Source organism: Hypomesus transpacificus, chromosome 3 (genome assembly GCF_021917145.1).
Source record: "Hypomesus transpacificus isolate Combined female chromosome 3, fHypTra1, whole genome shotgun sequence".
In the NCBI taxonomy this organism is placed as follows: domain Eukaryota; kingdom Metazoa; phylum Chordata; class Actinopteri; order Osmeriformes; family Osmeridae; genus Hypomesus; species Hypomesus transpacificus.
In genome coordinates, this window is record NC_061062.1 from 10,460,047 (window position 1) to 10,476,360 (window position 16,314).

General features: G+C 41.3%; 1 long non-coding RNA gene across 1 annotated transcript; it reads left to right on the forward strand.

Moving 5' to 3' along the window:
• The first annotated feature begins 1,732 nt into the window (after nucleotides 1-1,732).
• Nucleotides 1,733-8,549, forward strand: LOC124464535. The gene is made up of 3 exons (XR_006955736.1): nucleotides 1,733-2,019; nucleotides 2,908-3,054; nucleotides 3,275-8,549. It is a non-coding gene; the product is annotated as an uncharacterized LOC124464535 (long non-coding RNA).
• Nucleotides 8,550-16,314: the final 7,765 nt, after the last annotated feature.

A 16,314-nucleotide genomic window follows, 5' to 3' on the forward strand; every position in this document is an offset into this window, starting at 1 on the left:
TGACCCAGCCATGTGACATTCAGGACAGACACAAACACACACACACACACACACAAACAAAAACGCCCGTGCTCAGCATGGCCCACACTCATAAACACTGTTTAACTCACAACAATACACACTCAGCCTAACAATTGCCATCATCTATTTAAGCCCAGCCTCAGTCATGTTGGCTCACAGAGGCCATCAGTTGACCATCATCTCCAGGCAGGAGAGCAGCCGACCAGCTGGTCATCAGGCCATCCAGTCAGCCAGCCAGCTATCTAGTCAGCCAGCCATTCAGCTAGTCAGTCAGTCAGTCAGGGATGTAGCAGCCCCAGTGCCCAGAGATGGCTTAAACCACAGCCAGCCACATGGACATCATGCCTGGCTGGAGAGCTGTGGATACGACAGGCCCCTCCAGCCGCCCGGCAGTGGTCATGTCACCCAGAGGAGGCCAGCGGAGGAATGACACTTCACAGAGGACATGGGAGATAATGGTCATAGCGAGGCAGGGGGGATGACAGCTTGCAGTCCGGCCCTGGCATCCCAGCTGCTCCGTGGCCTTCGCCCTTGCTTGTCTGATTGGCCGAGACAGGCCAGGCGCTGGCCGGAGAGAGATCTCTGCGCTGTCCTGTAATCGGGGCAAGCATGTGCCTGATGCTTCACTTAGCCCCAAAGGGCAACTGCAATGCTAGAGCATGACCCTGGCATTTGAAAAGTCTTCTCCATTTTATCAAGGCCATAAATCAAGATCCTTGACTTAGCAATTATGTATTAGTTGTACTATGTATTCATTTTTGTAACATTCTCAAACGAACAAGAACATGTTTTCATTGGGTGAAAAAACTGCAAAAAAGGTTCCAGAAGGAACAAATGTTATTCCAATTTCATCAACTCAATTAACAGCTTCCTGTTACCGACCCAAAACGCTTTAGAGTCCGAAGTGGTTTATATACCAAGTTATTCAGCGTATTGTTTTTGAAATATTTTTCCTTTGTTTTGCTTCCTCAGTTGCACACTTCTGGGAATGCTGGGAGGAGGGGGGGCGGGGGGGGGGGGGGTAAGGGGTAGCACCAGTTTTACTTTGGTGGATGCAAAGAACCAAAAACCCCTCAGAGAGAGAAATGTGATTCTGTACAACTGTTCAACTCCTATACATAGAGCATCCCTGTTACATTATACTTACATATGTCATCAAGAGTATTGCGAGTGTTTTAAGACCGTGCGTCAGCCTCAAATTGTAAATGGAATGTTTGGACCCACAATGTAATTTGGCCCTAAAATGAGCAATATGTCCCCAAATTGTTCCCAATTAAGGAACACCATTCCGATAATGGTGACTGGTCTCACACCAGATGTTATGATATCCCTAAAGTGGGTAAAGATAGAAAAAGAGAGAAAGATGGACAAAGAGAGAGAGAGTATGTATGCATGAATGTAAATGGCATATAAGCATAAATAATGTTTTCCCTTCGCCTCATAGACTCATCAGTCTCCATAGCTCTTAGCCCAAAGGGAAGGCTGCTCCATAATGACTTGTGTTGAGACACAGGCACATAATGGCACATTTCGGTAAGGATCCAAACACACATAAACACACACAATTTCTCTCTCGCACACACACATCTCCCCCAAGCATCGTACCTGGAGACCCGTAGGACATTGACAGTGCCAGGGGAGGGCCCAAATATGAGATAATCTGTGTCATTCATATTCTGCTTCTTGACACAAATGATCTGATAATGCACATGTGAAGTGAATTAACATCTGTTGTTTGAATGGGGCTAATGTCTAGCCATTCATCAATTTCACAGGATTATATCGTTGACCGGAGGTAGGAGTGTGAGCAGACTGCAAAGAAAAGCTGTGTTGTCTGGAGGTTTGGGGAAGCTGTAGTATGTGTCTTGGAGGCAGGAACAATTCACAGTGAAAGCGATCTGCAAAATGCTGACAGATCTTGGAGCGCCCGTCACTTTGGAGACACCTTGAGCATTGTGTTAATAGCAGAAATTGGAGTCGGAGTTGGGTGTTTAAAGGGTAAGTAAATGTTGATCATCGGAAAGTTTCCTTTTGATCTGCATACAGTACTTTCTTTGTTAGCTAACAGCAAAAGGGGAACAGTCCACATTCTTACCATCGATACATTACAGCAACAACCTTCCGTCAAACTGCCTCAGGAGTTTTGCCTGCGTGGTCTACTTTTAATAAATGTATTACACATGTACATGCATGCGTGCCTACACAGAAAATGGGAAAAACAACGACAAATACATGAAAATAATGTAAGGATTTATGTATATGTGGATATTCTGTCATCAACCACTGCCTCAATGACAGATGCCATTACTTGAGACTTCTTGCAAATATTTCATCTTTATCAGAGGTGCTCTTACAGTACATTAATGAGTTCAACAAAACAGAACTCCCATTTATCCTGCAGTGAGGTACAACCTTACATTTTAATCGGTTGTTAGAGATGCATGTTTTCATCTATCTAAGTGTTGTGGTTAAGATACCCTCCCACTCAAAGATGGCCCTGCAATTTCAAACCTCCATTGAAGGAATTTCAGACATTATGTGCTTGATGCTTCAACCCAAATGTGATCTATTTGTCAGTAGTGGCCCTGGGCTTTTGAGATTTGATACTTAATATACTGGGTGCAGTTTGTGTTTAACCCTGCGTGTAGTATTCCATAAAAGTGTGTCTGCTAAGAAACTGACTTGTAATCAATGTGGTGATATGCAAATGAGTTAGTGATGCACATGTTCTCTGAGTGCATCACTAACTCTGCTGAGTGTCACTACATTCTGAGAGTCATAATTCATATTTACTGGAAGAGAAATAGACTCAGATCCAAAGGAACAGAGACATTTTAGCATTTCAAATCAATTGTTCTCTTCAAGTTTTGTATTCCTTTCCCACAGATGCTTGTATACCAGGGTATGAAGAAAGTCAGCAGCTGAATGAGAGCGGGGGAGGATGGGTGGAAACGCACACACACAAAACCGGAGGAGGAGGAAGAGGAGGATGGATGGAAAGATGGATGCACGCACCCCCAAAAAAAATCAAGAGTAAATCTGTGCAATTCAATCAGGCTTAATTCTATTTTGATAATTGTCGGCGTTCGCCGTCTCTGCTTGGCTCCACGGGGAGGCTGTGACTTGTGTACGAGACTGACAATGAAGTCGGGTAACAACAGCTGCTCAGTGCCGGCTAGCTCGTGTACCTCGCCGCTCATGTCTTGTCAGTCACATTTTCCCTAATTAACTAACATCTGCTTTCCATTTTCAGTTACACTGCATCGCCAGCTTGTCTCATCTGAATCGCCGACTCTTGACCTCCCCCGAGGTACACGCTCACTGTCAGAGGAACCCGGCCAACCAGGCACTGCGTTGGGGGCGCTTCTTGAAAGGCCCAAACACACACGGGGGGAAAGCGAGTGTGCAGACGCCACACCAACACACGCCAGGCTGGGCCCGTGGGAGTGTGGCAGGGTTTTAACCTCTGAGGACTTCCTCCACCAATGAGGTGCAGGGGGAGTTAGCCGTGACGCGGCGGAGTGGCGTGTGGCTCAAAACGGGCTATATGTTAAGCGTTCTCTTGTGGATTTAGTGACTTGTTCTATGGGAAGAATTAGAAACATCCCTTGCTTATTATCAGTTCCCATGAGCTTGGTTTATTCCCAATTTTGCTGTGTGTGTGTGTGAATGTGAACGTGTGTGTGAGTGTGTGTGTCTAATTGTGGATTGTTTCTATGCTTGAATACACATCACACGCACATTTAACATAGTACCAGCTGGCACCTTCACACCACAGGAAACAGACCTGTTTATACTATTGCTTCCCTATCAAAATGAGAGACAAATTATAAACAAAAACAGACAGCCTGACTGATACCTGCAATTTACCACCATCATAAACCTAATGTATACTGTATCTCTACACTGATGCACTACTTTCAAATAGCATAGCCTTTAGGCATCCAAGTTGTGCAATGTGGTATTCTTGATTGTACGTATATGCACATTTGTAGAGAGTCCAGATGAACACAATAACATTTAAATGTCTTTTGTATTACCACTGTTAGTCAATACACATCATTGCGATAATGCAATCTCATCACTTGTGCAAATATTAGCAATTTGCAAGTCAGCACTAAAAATGTGGAGCTGCATATGATAACATTAATGTACATATTGCATATGCAGTGGACTGTAGGTACCTTACAATTTGTAATACCATTGCTTTCACTTTGAAGAATCAGACAGTAATTTTCAGGAAAAGGAAACTGCAGAGGTGTTATCACAATGTGGCCCAATCACATGACAGTCTCAATTTGCCAACAGGAAAGTAAGAGTTTAAGAACAAGATGGTGTCTGGTCAGTATGGGTGTGAGAGGAAGACTTCCTTGATTTGTTTATTCCATTGGATCCGTGTAACAGCGTTGTATATATTTCTCCCTTGCATATTTAGAGACTGCACACAGCCAGCCAACTAAGACTTGGTTTAATCATACATTTCAGACTTTTAAACATTCTACATTATTTACCACTGCTCCCATACCTCCTTATTTTGTTCGGAAGTGAACAAATCTCTTAGGTTTTCAAAACAAAGGGTAAATGATTACATTTTAAAAATAATTAACAGATGGCCCAGCCTAAAAAAAAATAAGTAAAAAAAATAGATTTTCTACAAATGATTGCATTCTTTCCCCTTTGGTGTGAAAAGTAGATTCAAGAACACTTTTAAATAATTTGTTCAATTTGTTCCACAGCCAAAGAAAAGCGGCTTGGTGGAAATTCAGATTCATTAAAACTTAATTAATATGCATCATTATGTAAATGAGGTTGCAGTTAATGAGTTCTTAAAAGAAGCCTTGCTTAATTAGTTCACTTTTAATGGCATCATCATTTATCTTTTTTCTTTGAAGCAGAATGACGCGCGAAACTAGCCATTCCCGAAAGTGCAAAAATGTCCTATTTTTTAATTATTCTTATTTCCTTAATTTTATATGATTAAGAATATATTTAGAGAGAGAAAAAAGACAAAACGTACTCTTTTTTTAAAGTCACTTATTTCAATTAAAAGGGATTCTCTGTAGATGGAGTATTGCCCAAAAGTTAAAGAGAATGTCTCCCCAAACAGTCCTAAGGTTCTGTGTATCGCTTCCGTAAGTCCGAGGATTCAGACAGCTTTTCATTAAATGAGAACTGGCAGAATCCGGTTGCAGTGTATAGAACTTCTTCAAAACATATGAATGAAAGAAAGGCAGATAGTTTTACATCGCTGACTTTTGTACAATTATCTATTTATTTGTTTGTTTGTGGTATTCATTCATTCATTTATGATGACAGGATACTTTGACACTTCGTAAGAGGTTGGTTGAAGACCAAATCATAGCTTTCAGTGTGTCCAACTGTATTGGCATTCCTGCTTAATAAACATGAACCCTCATTTTACATTTGAATCTTATAGGTAACTTCCACTGTTTTCCCTGTTTGCAGATGCTGTTGTCAACACACAATGCATTATCTTCAGCTGACTGCAAAACATGTTTTGCATTCAACCTGACTCCTATTGTACCACTCTGTTTCTATAAAATAACAAGCCTATTACCTTGGTTTGCCTGAGTATATATATATTACCTGTGGTGGTTGGGGCCACAGGAGAGGCCTAGCACAGTGTACTGTTTCATGTTGTCAGGAGCATACCTTCACTCTTAATTGATAACCACTGGCACTTGATCTGAAGATGTTAAAACAGCCAATCTATCTTTGTGCCTCCAATAAGACAACCATCTGTTGTTGCCGAGCCCAACGTTCATTAAATATAATTTCCTTATGTATGAGTAAGTTTGTAATTGTATATCTCGTGAGCTGCATTTGTAGCAATGGAATGGGAAAGTTATATGATTGTTTCAGGAACGAGAGGAGAGGACTAAAAGAAAGCTTGAAATTGGATTGATGATTTTGTTGAAATGTGCATGTTGTTGACTGCATTGGGTTCATGTATGGAACATTTAGGAGTGTAAATGTGTAACATGTTGAGTGATGTACCTGTTAACTGTTTACCAACTACAGAAACTTTTGGTGCAATTGTAACAAACAATATAGGCGTTAATATCTCAAAATAAGTATGTAAATTTGCTGTGCAAAATCTGCATTTGTTTTGTTGTACCCAGTGGAAATGAAGCAAGTGAGTTTATTGGCAAGTTAAATGGTACTGTTACTGTAAATGTGGTGTGGCAGTGGGCATGTGTTGGTGACACTTCGGACATTCAGTAGCCTACGTAATTCATCCGCCTACCGATCATTTGAATCTGTCAACTCCTTGAAAGAACTCCATAAAAATATATAAATACAATCACTCTGCAACCCTGTCAGCTTTGCTGGCCAAACTAAAAGTTTTTTTGTTACTAACTAAAACCCAACTTTAGTTGGAAGTGTTTACGGTTGTCTATGATGAAGACTGTTCCAGTTAATGCATTGTTTGTGGACCCTCGCCCTGGTAAACTTGCTGTCTTCTGCTTTAATTGCCATCTGTGCTAGGAAAGAAAAACATATACCTGGATTTTTAACCAATGGAAGATTATGGAATGTGATCAAAACAGAAAAAGTAACAGGATGAAGTCACAGTGAATGTATTTACTTATTGAACCCATGCTGTATGTCTCCAGGTCACTGAGATAAGCCTTGATCTATTGTAAAATTAAGTATTTTTGGAGTAATTACAGTTTTTACAAGTAAATCTGTATTAATAGCATACATTGTATATATAGCATGTAAATGTATGGGGTTGGCGGCTGAAATCACGAGTTTGGATCTGCTGGATGAACATTGTCATAATGACCAAAACACCAAACATGTCATTTCTATGGCATCCAATATTCAGCACAAACAGTAGAATTGGACAGCCACTAACGTACCTGATCATGGACCCTTTATTCCTCCTGCCATATACTCACCACAGAAGCATCCTCCGCTTGACACTTGATCTCATTCCTCCATGACTGCAGGGGGACTGACAGAGAAAGACCCCTCCAGCACGGACATGAGTGGAGGTGACACGCCGCCCTGGAGAGGAGGAGGAGGGAGGTGAGGCCCAGTCAGGGTAGGGTGGAACCCTGTTTCCATCCCGAGTGAACCAGACAGATCCTGAATCATAGGGGCCGGCCAATTAGGATCAGCCATAAGCGAGGGAGGAGTGGGCTTTGCCGTTTAGGAGTTTGATTTTAACTGAAGTGATGTCCGAAGTTAGGCCCAGCGCCAGGCCGTTTAGTGATGCTCCTTTGTATTAGGGCAGGATGGAGAATGTAAGATGATGGGGTTGAGCATGTTATTCTCAGTCTGGGTTAACTCTCTGGGGAAGGAGAGAATGGATAGAAGGGATTTAGGGGTATGGTAGTAGGAGGAGGGAAGGTGGAGTGGACACGGTTTTGGCCCAAATATTTGTTTTAAAGTGTTTACTGTGTGTGTATGTCTAAGTGAGTCTGCATGTCTATGTGTGTCTGCTAAACACTCAAACCCTCTATTTGTATTAAGTATACATCCACATGTACTATCCATAGAGCCCAAAATAATGCATTACTCTGAAATCATACAGCCAAGTCTTAATTGGACATACACATCCACAAAACTGGGTTATTTCTCACACGCTACCTTCTGTGTTTAGCATCTATAACGAGCGTGGTTAAACAGTGGAGCCTGGGCCATCTTGTGCATCACTGTGTTTAGAGCTGCTGCTAGACCCGGCCCCCCCTTTGTTCTGAGCTTGATGAGGAGGAAGCCCTGCTAGGCTGCGATGAGTTCTCATCATCGCCCTGCATCTCTGCCAAGCTGTCGTCTGTACATTACTGAGACGGGGGGCCTGTTGATTGACAGGATAAGAAGTCGCCTCGGCGCACAGAGAGATCTCTATCCGCCTCTGACGGCAGATGTACCGTGTGGTGCAGCTGTGGCATGGTGCGTACTGGTGGATTGTGGGATGTCGGGGTGATGGGAGAACACAGGAGGTGTTTGTGGGTTTTAAGTGCATGACTTCTATTTTGCTGTGCTGGATCTGGTTTGTTGTGGGTGCTAGACATGGGTTGTTCTAGGTGCTCAACCTGAGATAATTTAAGAGCTAAATCTGGTCATGTTGGATGCTAGACTCACGTTGATGACGGTGGCAGGAACTGGTTTGAGGTTGTTTGGATTTCCTTCACTGTATCTCTCACTCTCTGACTATCTCACCCTTCATTTATCTATTTCCTGTTTCATGGTCACCTTGGGTTATGAAGTAATGGCACGTAAGAATAAAATAAAAGACATTCTTCATCCATGTGCAGACAGTCAATGTCAAACCTTGTTTTTTTCCGCTTGTGCATCAACAAAGCAATTTGTTTCCCCCGAGTATACTAATTTCTAGATTTCACAGTACCAGGTGTTACGGCTGCCAGTCATTACGTGAAAATCAGCAAAATCCTAACCATGGTGCTTATCCTCCACAACAAAATAAGACAAGATTCACTTTGACTGATTTGAGGGCTGATAGGGGGGAGGTTGACTTCCTTCACACAGTCACCGCTCAAACACTTACTTATTTGTGCTCTACTTTAAGAAATAACATTTGAAACCTTGCTTCTTGACAGACAACATTCCTGATGCCCCAGTCTCTGCTGAATAACTCTCCTCTCATCACCCTTCCTCCCCCTCCCCCAACCTCGCAGACAAAGATCTGTGTTGTTTGATACAAGCATTTTGCATTAACAATTAACTATGCATGACTATAGTACCCCTGTGAATTGTGAGGTCTCCATAAATAAGGGAGGGAAAACCTTGCAACATTAAAGTTAATACAACCAAGAGGGGAACAAGTGCATAAATGCTCGAGTGACTTCAACAGTGAATCTACACTTCAGAGGTTTGCAGGGATAGTGACCTGTATTCAGTTGTGAATGTGTGCTAAAAACAATGCTTTACGCTCAGATCTGTTTTACAATCATGCAAACACTCCTCGTGTTTTGAGTGAGACTCAAGGGCTGACCCTGTTCTTGGCTGGGAGAATATGGTAGTAACTTTTTCATAAAGTAAAATAGAGAAGAAGAGAAACAAGTCGACAATTCAGCACTGCAGATATTTATGGACATCATCTTAATCATTATTTCATTTGTTCTGCTTTTTTGACACTGTGGGTGTCAGTAAATTGTCAGCAATGCAACATTTATTTACTATGATTTATGCAAAAAAACTGACTACTACTGTATGTTTGTAAATTATGGTATTATACAGATCATTGTCTTCTGACAATGTGTTGGAGTGGAATAACTATTAATGTGTAAAAACAGGGATTTTTGTAAATAAACAAGATATACTTTTTAAAGAATGAGAGTCGATAATTAAGCATACAGTGTGAACTAAAAATAGTATACAAATATGCAGTATACAATGCATTAAAAATAAATAAAAAAACTGTTTTAAATCAGCAGATCTCAGTGCATACACTTTTTGCTTTTATTTGTGTGATTGTCTGTTAAAATAATTAAATTCAGCAGCTGGAAAAACAACAGGAGGAAACTCCTCAAGATTGTTCTGAAAACTCATATGGTAGGTGTGTGTGTGTGGGTGTGTGAGTGTGTGTAAGCACACACAAATATTTACCTATGTACTCTGTGTGTGCTACCAGTTTGCTTTCAGTTGGGGGTTATATACAGGTGTTCGTTTATGTACATTTAAATACCCACAGCAGCAGACAACGTGTATTTCAGTGCATAAAAAAATATTTCTGCCCTTACTACAACTATTACTACTATTATTAGCACTCCTATAATATACAAATTATTATACAACTGATGAAAAAAACAACATATAACAACGATTAGTATTATTATTATGTCTGTTCTTTATTTTATTAGTATTATTACTGCTGTTGTTATAATGAGAATTATGTTTTATATGTACAATCTCTTAATCATTTGTCCTTTTATTGTTTTCCTTTTCATTATACACAAATGCAAATAAAGAAATCAATCATCCTGATACAAAAAGCAATTTATTTGAATAAAAACCTACACTTGATAAATTATTTAAAGCAACTGGGAGTACAATATGTGATGGAATCAGAACCAACAAAGGCTTGGTCTGTGCTATAGGCAGGAGTTGTGTACGACTTCTTTTGAGCCCGGGTCTGATGCTAAATAAAGAAAGAATCCCTGCAAACTGCTGTTTCTGCCCGTATAATTAGGAACTTCCCTGTACGTCAAAGAAGTGATATTATTCAGATGCTGCCTTTGTTGGCCTTGTTTACAGCAATGTTAATTAGGTGTGTTGACACCCCCTGAGTGGACTGTTTTCTCTCTGTTTTTCTTCATCTCTGTCTCTTTCTTTTTCTCCCTCTCTATCTCATTCTGTCTCTCACTTTCTCTCTTTATTGCAACATTTTATTTCATACCCTTCTATTCTTTCATTGTCTACTTTCCTCCTTTTGCTGTTGTAAGTGTAGTTAGTTAACAGACAAACTCAGTCATTCCCATGGATAATTTATTAATCATTGTTTGACAAGACTATAAGAAAAAGTTAACTTATTTGTAAACAATTTCAAATTCAGATATAATCATATGTCAATTAATTTAATCAAATGCTAAAATGTGATTAAAAACACATAGACTAGAATGATTATGTATAGATCCCTACTTCTAAAACATCTGGAGCTGTACTTTTTTTCACAAGCATTTAATACATAAATGTTTGATTGATTAGCACTGCAGAAAAACCATAATAATTCAATAGTTATTTAAATAATTAAAGAAAAAGCAATTAACAGCAAAAGTTTTCACAATTGAGATTCAATACTATCAATCATTTATTATAAGTGACTTCAAAAACAAGTTAACGTAATTGTTTTATTTAGGACTTTTTAATTGTTCCACAAAACTGTAAAGGATATGTTTATCAAAACCAGTACATCATGCACATTCCCTCTCCTGTACAACACAATACGAGTAGCAAAAACATATTTTGTGAAAGGAAGAAGTATCTGTAGCATACCAAACTTGAGAGGGAGAGATATTTATTTACAGACATTTTTCAGTCACACTACAGCCCACCTCGCCACCAGTACTCACTTTTCACACTTTCTAAGCAGCTGGGTTGGAGGTGGAGCGAGCACTGTGGTTTAAGGCTGGTTGGAGAAGGAGGAGGGGGGAGAGGGTGGGCTTAATGTCATCCTTCCTGTCATTGTCAACCTGCATACTAACACTGTCACTCCCCTTTGGCGGTAAAGGGGACACAGGTGGGTACCGGCCCCCGCCCTGCTTGGGAAAGACAGTGGGTGGGCACGACGAGGGCCATGGCAGGCAGCCAGACAGGAAGCAGGAAGCAGAGAGAGGAAGCCGGTGGCGGGTCGTGTGGCGGAGGAGGAGAGTGTCAGCCACGTTCTGTCAGTGGCGGCAGCCATTCAGACGGGGAGTTGGGGTGGCGGGAAACGACGCTTAGGCTGTCGCCTCGCACAGCTCCCAGTGTTGGCACGCTCTGTCCCAATTACACCCTGCGCCCTGCAAACAAAAGAGGAAGTTCTGCCACATCGGGGACACGTCTCAACCCCTTCCCTCCCTCCTTCCCTGGCACCATCCCAGTGAGAGCTTTCTTCCTGCCTCCCTTCAGCCATCAGATACGAGGTGCTCAAACGCTCCGCAGCCTCCTCTGATAGCGCAAGGTGTCACTTATATGAAAGCCACCCATCCCTGCTGAATATGCGAACATGGATGAAAGGTTGGCAAAACTTTGGGTTCATATGCACACGGCTTATTTTCTTCTTTCTCTCTTTTCCCTCTTTGCTCTTCGGCTCCTCTTCACTTTCATTTGTTTCAGATGTGACTGCCGCTTCTTTCAGGGCCTGAGCAGAGCCCTGCAGGAGCTGTGGACTCTGCGCCTCTTCAGTTGTGTGCTCAACTTGCTCCTCGAGAGTTTAACCTCTATACTGTACTTCCTCATTTCTTCATTTAACGTCACTGCAAAATACACATATTTACCCTTCGCCTAGAGCTATATTTTTATGTTGGTAAAAAAAACAAAATTTTCGAAAATGTTCAATACCTAAATTGAGGTACATATGCTTCCGTGTACCTGTTTGTGTCACAGTTGCTCTACACGTATGCTTCTATACATGTCAAGTTGACAGAGACAGATAAATTAGCATAGCAACTTCAAATGTCAGTCTGAGAAATTGTGTCTCAACTCTCTATTAGATATTTCACTGCTGAACCTCCCTCTCTATTTGGCTGCTTGTCTTCTTCTGTGTCCTGAGCTCATCTGATGATCTTCCCATTTTTCATGTTTTTCAGGTACTTGTTTTCCCGCCCTTGTAAAACGACAGTCTCAACAACACTGGAAACCTCCTCCCAGTAGTTCACTCCTTTGAAGGAAACCAATACTGGTGTGTTTTTGTGCATGTGTGTGTGTGTGCTTAACGCATTTCTAATGAGCCAGCAATGTCGTTGTCAAGAGGAGGTAGATTAGTCATTGTACAACTTGCAGGGAGGATCACATTCTCAGAGGTAAACCATGCATCATCCACAGACACTGCAGACATCCCAACCGTCATGCAAAAAAACAAGGGAATAGTGCTTTATAATTCACAAAGAGTGATTAACATAGTTTTGCTGATCTCATAGTAAATGCTTTTTACTATGCTTGCCTGTCAACCACTTATCCCTTGGAAGGAGAGAGGAGGAGACAGCAAGACCTTTGCAGGTGTTGAAGGCACACATGGTTTTGTAAAGAAGCAAAACACACTTGTATTTCCTTTTTCCTTCTTTTTATCAGTAAATAGTAACACTTCATCTTCCATGTCAGTCATATGGGTCAGCTCAGCAGCATTATTATTAATATGAATTTAAAGTTTATATGATTTACAGAATACATTTACACCACAGCAAGCGTTCAAATAGAGCGTCTTGATGATATGAATAGAACATCATCACATGAGATTAACCCACAGTTTAAGAAATACCTACACCGTATTACCTTTGGGTCACCATGACCCCGGGTCCCAATGGTCTCATAACTCAACTAAACCTTTGAATACAAATATGAAATTAGGCAAAATGTTACAGCTATATTTAAAGAATACAACTAATTGGTCATGAAAACATCAGCTGTTTTGTTAACTCTCTAGCGTCCCCCAAAGGTAAAGCTATAAACAACTAAGTCAAGGAAGTTGTGGTTCTGCAACATCTAAAATGCCATTTGGAAATGTGTGAATTGGAATTGTCTCTCTTTTTGGGGGGGATATCACCAAATGTCAATTTTATTACGTAGATATGCACTGAGTTTCATGTTTTATAGAATTTTCCCACGTTTAGACAAGATGAGGGTTAATGAAAAAGAACAACAAAAAAACAAAAACAACAGTTAACCTTTATTATGCTTTTAGCAAAATAGGAAGGCTTACCTTCCCCCCTAAAAAGCGAAATGTAATTTGTTTCTGAATAATCACAGCCAAATGTGACTTTTTTATTATTTTCCATGATACTCAGGAGGGAACAGCTATTACATACAATGAGCTCAATGACCTGGAAAATGAGGTATGGCTACCCCTACTCTCCACCCATGGCAGATCACTCTCCCCACTGTCCAAACTGACACCCATTCTTAATTTGATTGGCATATTCTATTTGTTACCATGCATGCAAGTCCTTTGACTGCTATTTGCTTCCAGATTATCCAATAAGAATACGAAAGCATACGGGCCCCATGTTATAGTGATGTCACTGATGCAGATTGAATATCCAGGATGCAGTTTACCATGAGGGGGTGGGAGGGAGGAGAGGGTGGGGTGTGGGGGTTGTAAAACAGATGTAGTAAATAGTAGGGGAAACAATCTAAGGGGCAGGAATGTTCAATTTTTGAACCTCTCTTCGATCTCAGCTTTCCCTGGCAGCTAATTTGGTTGAACTAAGTAGGAGAGATGGTGGTCAGTATAATGTAGTCAGACCGGCCATCCCTAGAGACAGCTGTAGCCATTACCGCAGCATCCCAACTCTCCTTGTCCAGTCCCTGACATACAATAGAAAGAAGAGAATTGAAGCTTGAGTTTTTCTGTGTTAATGAAGTATAGAGTTGCAATGTGTTCAACTATCAACTCTGCCACTTACTGCTAATCTGACCTGACTTCTCTACATCCGCTGAGGTTAGTTTCCAATTGGCATCATAACCTGATGAAAAAATTTATATATTTAAAAGAAAAGGGGAGAAATACAAATACAATGGAAAAGAGGCATCAGATTCAGATCAACACCATTTAGTCGAGACGCTTATATTCCTCAACCTCCTCTCTCCTTTCCTCCACCTCCTCCTCCTCTTTTTGTTGAATTCTAATCAACGTTCGGTGGCTGTAATTTGTGAAATGTAATTCTGCCCTCCACTGGTATGAAAAAGGTGCACACACACACGCACTCACACTCTCAAGAGAACATGTTTCCTGCTCTGTTACTCTTTCTGAGGAGGCATATAGGGTGGAGTGGTAACCAAAGGACACATGGAAACTGGTGTTTAGTGGACAGGACATTATAAAGACACATGTTTGAGTTATTTGGGCATATTTTACACCATTTACAAATGTGCACAATAAATGCTTCTTTATTTTTATCATATACAGGTCAAATTTACAGCTATTAGTTCAAGAAATATAGACAATATTCTAGAGAGTTCTTAAGACCATATAAAAAAGGTTTTCTAGTTGTTTATAGCCCTTAGAAATTTGCCTTTTCCCCATGTGTATGGAAGACTAATTACTTTACAACTTGACAATTTATTCCAAAGTAATTCCACAACCAAATTTGCATTACTATTTAGTATGTGCTCTACAAGTTTAATCTGCATTCAATTCATAACTGGCTTGAAGAAAGAAAACGAGACTAGCAAAAAATCATAACAAACCTTATGATTTGTTTATGGGTTTGTAAACCTTCCTCTTATGTGTGTATTTTTCAGCGGGCGTGGAAGTGTTTGTGTACAACTCTCATTCGTTTTTTACATGAAACCCAAACTAGACAGTTTAAGGTGTGTCTCTGGTGAGTGTGTGTCAGAGGGTGAGTGGGCCTCTCCCCCAGGGCACACACACAGCCCCCTGTCACCCCAGGTGTTGCCAGGAGCAACGGGGTTGCTCTTCGGAGAGTTGGGACCCAGTACAAACAGCGACACAAACTCCCCAACACCCCCCCTCCTCTCTCCTCAGCACCCCCCTTAGCGTCCCATGCCCCCGACCCCCTTGGCTCCTGCTGCTTCCCTTTGGCTGTCATCAGATAAGTGCTCTTCCCATCCCAGCCCCCACCACACTGGAGGTACCAACAAAGCCAATATAGTCTGATTGGCATATGTCTGTCAAAGAGCTTTTGAATATATAAAGAGGGAATAAAAAGAGCACACAACCTCTCTCCCTCAATGCTAATCTATGAGTTCCAATATTTATTGACTTAACGTTGTTGTTGTATCTATTTTCATGTAATTAGATTTTTTTGTTATAGGTGAAAACTAAGAAGTTACATCAACCATGCTAAAACGCATTCATGATTGTAATGAGAATCCCCCACCCCTTTTCACCCAAACAAATGTGGGAACTCACTCTAGCAAATATATAATTTTGACTCCTTCCCTCCCCCACTGTGCCGGCAAGGCTATCTGTGTGCATGTTTGAGTTGAAATGGGAGGTGGTGGGTGGGTTTGGGGGGCTGGGTTGTGTTTGGGAGAGGGGGGCGACTACCTGCAGGAAAAACTCATTTAATGTGGGTGCCAAAAACACTGTGGGGTAATTACAAGTGAGGGAGCACCTCTCTGCTGACCCTGGTGCATGTGGAAACAAAGACACCTGCATCTCCAGCAGAAGGTGTGCGGCTCAAAGTGTCTCATTTATAATCCACCGCACCCGCTAAGGGAGTCGCTGCAGTGGAGGCCGACAGGGGAACACCACTGCCAGCATGTGAAGGAGAGCGCTCCAGCCACTTTGTCTTCAAAGTTGCACTCCACTTTCATTCTCTCGCTCGTTGTTGCTCTGTCTATCACACACACACTCTTAATGAGCAATCTCACTCACTCTCCATGAGTATGGATATTTTCTGTCGGTCTTTTTGTCTGCCTGTTTGTGTCTGTAAACTCCTCTCTCTCGCATGAGAAAAAAATGCATAGTTTGCCTTTAAAAAATACGATATTGTCTCAGTGTTCAGTGTCTAATCCATCATTTTCATAGGTGAGGATTTGAGGGGGGGAAAGAGAGAAATAGGCTCTTTAGCGCGGGGTCAAGATGGATAGACAAATATCTGCCACAGTGGCAGAAATGTCATCGTACAGGGCACATCT